At 44.3% G+C, this 6,210-nt stretch overlaps 1 long non-coding RNA gene across 9 annotated transcripts in view; it reads left to right on the plus strand.

The window, feature by feature from the left end:
* The window catches only part of LOC102386742, a 39,800-nt gene that overhangs the window by 7,698 nt on the left and 25,892 nt on the right, over positions 1–6,210 (plus strand). For 8 of the 9 annotated variants that reach the window (XR_003093371.1, XR_003093370.1, XR_003093369.1 and 5 more), the window contains one exon: positions 1,464–1,540. This is a non-coding gene — a long non-coding RNA (uncharacterized LOC102386742). Of the gene's footprint in view, positions 1–1,463; positions 1,541–4,079; positions 4,135–6,210 lie in introns of those variants that run through there. The other variant, XR_001357801.2, reaches the window with a different exon arrangement.

The following is a 6,210-nucleotide window of genomic DNA, read 5'->3' on the forward strand; positions in this document are numbered from 1 at the left end:
AAAAAGTCCCCGGGTTAGGTAGCAGGGGGATCAAGGTCTGTAGTTTTTCTTGTAGTCTTGATGGAAATGATTTGGTGGTATTGTTGAGTTTTTTGGTGAAAAGTGGAGTAGGATCTTCTTGTAGTTCTTTGTAGTAGGTGGTGTCAGAGAGCTGTCTGTTGGCTTCCTTTATGTAATCCTCATGGTTTAGGATGACTATGGCTCCTCCTTTATCTGCTGGTTTTGTGGGACAGATTGTTCTAAGCACAGTATTTCTGAACTGCAGGACAAAAATAATCCCTGAACCAACTCTGAAAGATTGACATTGTCACCCAGGCCTTCTTGTTAGACTGGCAGACTGCTTTTAAGATACCCCTTGAGAGCCCTGAGGTTTCTGAGTGGTATATAGGCATTGGTTTCAATTTAAAATCCCCTGCAGCATTACCACCAAGCAATAAAGTAAGTCAATCCTTGGACACCTTGAAACCTGGCATCGACTTCTCCTCCCTGGAAATGTAGGTCCTAGAAGGCATCCTCTTCCAGAAGAGGCCTGTCTCATCAGCATTGAGTACTTGTTGAGGTGTTATGGCCTCCCTCCTCAATAATTTCTACAAGCTTATTTTTACAGCTGAAAGCTGCTTGGGTGTCAGCACTAGCAGCCTCCCCCTGAATAGAAACATTATGCAAGTTGCTGTGCCTCCTTAAATCTTTTGAACCACCCATTATTTGCATAAAAAAGGCTCAGAAGCAGATCTCTCCGGCAAATTTTTCTGTAAATCATCGTACAGGCTCTTAGCCTTCTTCTGAATATGCTCAAGGGCATACTGCATTGAGTTGTATCCTAAATCCACACACTTAACAGCCTCTCCATTTCTAACATAATTGGAGCCCTACTCCTACTGAGTTTCAAAGCATTTAAAGGAGTTACAATTCTACCACGTTCTTTTATTTTGTCTTTATTCTTCAATATAGTCCTAGCAGTTGACCCAGCCAAATTCAATACTCTACAGACCGCATTCTGGTGTTCCCCTGCTTCAGTTCACTTCAGGCCATCTAATTTAAGCTCCAGCGTTACGCTTTTTCACTGTTTTTTCTCAGCACTTGCACTCTCAGAGTCAGTTGAATGGTTCTGACTCATGGTGCAACTCAAAAAATGAAGCAAGACAGGGGCACAAGCACGAAAGAGCGCAGAATGCGAGTGGTCACAGTGCACTAAACTTTTTGACGAGGCAAGATGGCGACAAGGCTGCGTGCCGCTGATGCTGCCTGCCCAATACCTGTGAGCGTTATAACGAAACCCGTGAGCGCTAAGTGAAACCGGGCGTCAAAGTGAAATGAGCACTATAGTGAAATAGCACTAAGTGAAACATCATTAAGCAGGGGTTGCCTGTATAAAGTTCTTTATTCCTTGTTTTAAGGGCCTCAAGTTTCTGTTGTGAATCATTTCATTACCCCACTTTTAAAATTGTATTTTCTTGTTTCAGGCTTCTACTAAGGACATGATAACTGATTTTGCTGAGAAGCATGATGAATATTTAATATTCCTTCAGCAGAGAAACCGGTAAGTTGTAGAATCACCAACACCATTTATAATACAGAAAACGATCTAATATTGATCTTTAAAAGTGGACTGTAATTTAGCTTCTGTATTGTCTTAAAGTATCACAGTCATTCCCTTATCTGCTATTATTTGCTAAGAACCTTGTCTCTATATTCTTGTTCAAGGGAAATACAATGCCCTTTAGATGAACACCAGATAATTAAAATGAAATTACTAGTACTTACTTTATTTTTCAATGTGATTTGAAATCAGTTAACATTGTATAATGGTCTTTCTCAGAAGACTAATTTGCAAGATCAAAGAATTTTGTGCATGTACAGCAAAAGCTGCGTTATCTGGCACCTTACAAACTGGCATGCTTTATTAACCGGGATGCCAGTCAGCGAAGCAAAAGCAAAACTGGAAGTGCCACACTGTAGCACTTCTGGTTTCGCCAGAGCCCTGCCCCCGGCCTGGGCCATAGCAGTCTGTGTGGGGCCCCCCCTCCCTGTTCCCCGGCACACTAACGTGGCGGGAGGGGCGGTGGCACACCAGACGTGGCAGGAGGGGCGATGGCCTGAGCAGGCAAAGACGCCTGTTTGGGTCGCTCAGGTAACTGGCATATTTGGTTATCCGGCACCCCCCATTTCCCATGGGTGCCGGATAACAAAGCTTTTGCTGTACATCATGTTGAATGTGGTTCAAGGCTTGAGGGGCCAAATGTGGAGTTGGGGCCAAAGGCCCGCCCCCCCATGCTGACTGACATCTGCAAGGCATGGGCATGACTATGGGGGCAGCTAGAGATCACAATTATTGCTCCTAAGGCACAACTGGAGATGTCTTTAAGGGGCAACATACCCTGTAGGGCAGGGATACTACTACAGGGGTAGAATCTAGTGCAGTGTTCTCCAACTTTTTTATTGTGAAGATCACTTTTTGTAAGTAAAGGGCACCCCAGGATCTACCCCCCACCCCTGGTTCCCACCCCCTGGAGTTACAGGGGTCACGTGTAGCCTCACCTACCTACTCACTTCTCTGTCCAAAGGCACACCAGCCATTCTGTGCCACACTTCCTAATGACAGAGTTGAGGCCTGCACTGACACAGGTTTAAGGACCCATTTGGATTATGCCTACTATATAAAGCCAGCAGCCATAATGTCCTCACCATCCTTTTTCAATGCATCCTCATGATGTGCCACAAATTAGAGTTTGGAAGAGGCACTGAGTATACTCTCCATTTGGAGTGATGAGGAAACTCAGCCAGAATTCAGGACAAGCCACCACAACTACGGTGTCTTTTGAGCACAGAACTGCTGAAATGACAGCTTGGGGCACAACTGGGACTTCAATGAGTTCTGTGCATAAAACAAGATCCTGAAGTTGTGTTACAAGAGACCCTGAGATTTTAGTTACATCTCTGACACCTCCAGGGTGATGACTGGGTAGTATGAAAAGCTATCACAGATCATCATGGGAGATGACTTTATATAGCCCTGTTTCATGATCAACTGAACATTGGACCACTAGACAGGTGCAAGCCACTGAGGACTCCGATACCTCCCAGGAAGGAAGCCCCCCCCATCAGCCTGATCTGACAGTGATCCCAGAGCAGATACAAGAGCTCCCTGCTTTTCTTTGCCAGTGAGGAAATTCAGCCTTACTTTCCTCCCCTGTGGGCAAAGAATGATGCGATCAGCATCTCAGGAATCTGTGCTCTTGACATTGTGCTAGGCTGTGGCATCAAGGTCTTGCTTCTTCACCCCGCCATGTCCTTTGGCTCATGATAGTATCATGATGCAATAGTACCTAGCTGATTTGGGGTCGAGGGCCCGTTGACTGCTGTCACAGTTTGTGTATGGGATACTACTACCACTGAACCTCATGGTTCCCCAAAGTGTCCCTGATTGTAGCTAACCTGGGTGTCTGCATCAATTTCCCTTCCCCTGATAGCCAGTTTTTGATGCTGGTGGGGAGGAGTAGTGAAGATGAAAAAGGCAATTAAGTCAATCCATTGTGTGAACAAATTGTGTCCTTCATGGAGATCGGATGCCCATTGTATAGTGGCTTGAGTTCCCCTGCAGTTGACAAGCATGTAGTCTTAAGCTCCATCTCACTACTCATTTCTGCAGGGCACCAGTAGGTTAATGGAGAGCCGAGCCTTACCAAGCCCCTCCCCACTGTAAGGTTTGGCTGGATATCCAGAAAGTTGGATAAGGTCCCAGACAAGAACACAAGTAAAAAGGGTATGGCAGAGGCTGGTCTTGTACCAGTGGTATCCATGGCTAGCTCCCAAACCCAACCCAACTCCTTTCTGTTGTGGAAGAAATCAAACTTCGCGTTGTGGTTGTATCAGAATTGGCAGAGCCATCTTGGTTTATTTAAAGCTATACAAGTGATCAAAAGGAGGGTTCTCAAAGGAACTCTGACCTCTACAAGTTTACAAGCGTATCTATACTTTAGACAGCGAGAAAAGATGCAGGGTTCAGACAAAGCAACCTTGAAAGAAACAGGAAGAAGTTGATCATTCATTTGTCTCACATAAGCATTTTACTTTTTCAGAAAAAAAACCCCACTGTGTTTTGGGAACAGTTATCAGCTTCTGGTTCGGGGGAAAGGAGGAGGTTAACATCTGCACACAGAGCTTAATATATCAAGACAAAAGAAGGCATGAAGGTTTTTTCTTATCTTAGAACATTTTAAAACACATAGCATCAGCATTAGCATCTTTTTCTCTTCTCTTTCACTCTCTTCTCAGTCAAGTAAGAGGCCTGGTTAAACTTATTTCCACATTCCCCCCTTTTGGGCCTTTTTTGGCCCAACATATTAGATATTTATAGCCATGAGCCTTTTAACTTTTAATTTTTCTTTCTCTTTACCTTTTCGCTATTTTAACATGCATATCGCAAAAATCGGTCTAATTAAGGGATAAAGCAATTATGGGCACTCTTGTTATTTACTAGAAGGCAAATGGGGACATACCCAACATTTAGAACCATTTAAATCTTTTGCATATTGATAAGACAGTTGAAGAAAAGCGTTTTGGTGAGCATGCCAGTGTGGGAGTGATTTTTTTTTTGGCTTGTTTTGAAGTCTAGTCTGATTTACAAAGTTTCTTTTAGCTGTTGAGTCTTTAAGTTCATATAAGATGATCTAAAAGGAAAGACTGAGAAGTACCCAAGTCACGACTAACTAACCCCACCTCAGGAACCAGGAACTAGGTAGAGGCCTTTTTCCTTTCCCGAGGGGCATAGTGGTGTCACTGGGGTACATTTTCTTCGTTCTGTAGTGGCAAATCCTCTTTGCCAGTAGGCGCTTGGCTCACTACTGGTCTTGAGCTCTTTTGTTGGCAGGCGTTAGGCTCACTACCAGTCCGTGGAGGCTGATTAGATTACAAGGTTGATATGGAGGAGACTCTAGGTCTAACAGGGCTGATGTTTCTTAGGGTGTGAAGCGTGGATCCACGTTTGAAGTCCTTGACACTTTATTGCAGTGCTGGTTGTCAGGAGTACCTGGAATGGGCCTTTCCAGCGGGGTTCCAGCGATGACTTCTGTTGATGGACTTTTACAAGAACCCAGTCACCAGGCAGGATGAAATGGCATGGCTCATCTGGTTCCTTGGGGAGAGCTGCTTGTACCTGTGAATGAAAAGTCTTAACATACTTCATTAGTGCCGTACAGTAGTCTAAAATAGTATCATCAAGTAAATGTATATCGCAAACATGGGAGGCAACAGGTGGTGAGGCAGGGAGCCTCATGGGTCTTCTCCTTAGGATTTCGTGTGGGCTAAGTTCAGTCTTTTGATTGACAGTAGATCTCATACTCATAAGGGCTATGGGAAGTGCATCTGGCCATTTCAAGTGAGTTTCAACACAAATTTTGGCCTGTTTATTTTAAAAAATGCCATTTTGGCGTTCCACTTGGCCCGAGGCCTGTGGATGGTATGGGCAATGAAAGTTCTGCTGGATTTGCAGGACTTTGCAGACTTCTTTCATTATCTACCCAGTAAAATGAGTTCCTCTATCGGAGTTTATGGATAAAGTAATACCAAACCTTGGAATAAAGTTTCTGAGCAACTTTTTGCTCACAGTGATGGTATCAGCTTTTGCACATGGGTAGGCTTCTACCCATCCAGAGAACATACATACAATAACAAGAACATATTCATAAGAACAACATTTCTGCATTTGAATAAAATCTATTTGTAAATTTACAAAGGACCCCCAAGGTTGGGGGGGATGTGCTGCTTTTTTTTGTTTTTACAGGCTTTCCCACATTATGGGCTTGACAAATAGGGCAGGTATAACAGTATTGTTGAGCCACAGATAAAAAAGTTGGAGCAAACCAATCAAGCTTAACAGCTTCTATCATCCCCCCTTTGTTCACGTGTGCTATGCCGTGTTGTATGCGAGCAAGATAGGGAAGAAGGACCATTGGGGCAACCAGGTGGCCGTCTGGGGAGCGCCACAAGTGGTCAGGGTGTAAGAAACACCCAACCAGTCTTCACGTATATTTTTCTGGTTTTGGAGCCTGATCTTGGAGGACGGCAACGTCGTGAAGACTTGCCAGTGGAGACTGATTAGTCGAGATAGACAAAAACACAGGTGTAGCCTGAGGAGTACTCAGGCTGCAGCTTTGCCAAAGCTGCAGCTTTGGCAGCGGAGTCTGCCAGAGCATTCCCACGTGTAACATC

The sequence above is a fragment of the Alligator sinensis genome, unplaced genomic scaffold (genome assembly GCF_000455745.1).
Source record: "Alligator sinensis unplaced genomic scaffold, ASM45574v1 scaffold410_1, whole genome shotgun sequence".
Classification (NCBI taxonomy): domain Eukaryota; kingdom Metazoa; phylum Chordata; order Crocodylia; family Alligatoridae; genus Alligator; species Alligator sinensis.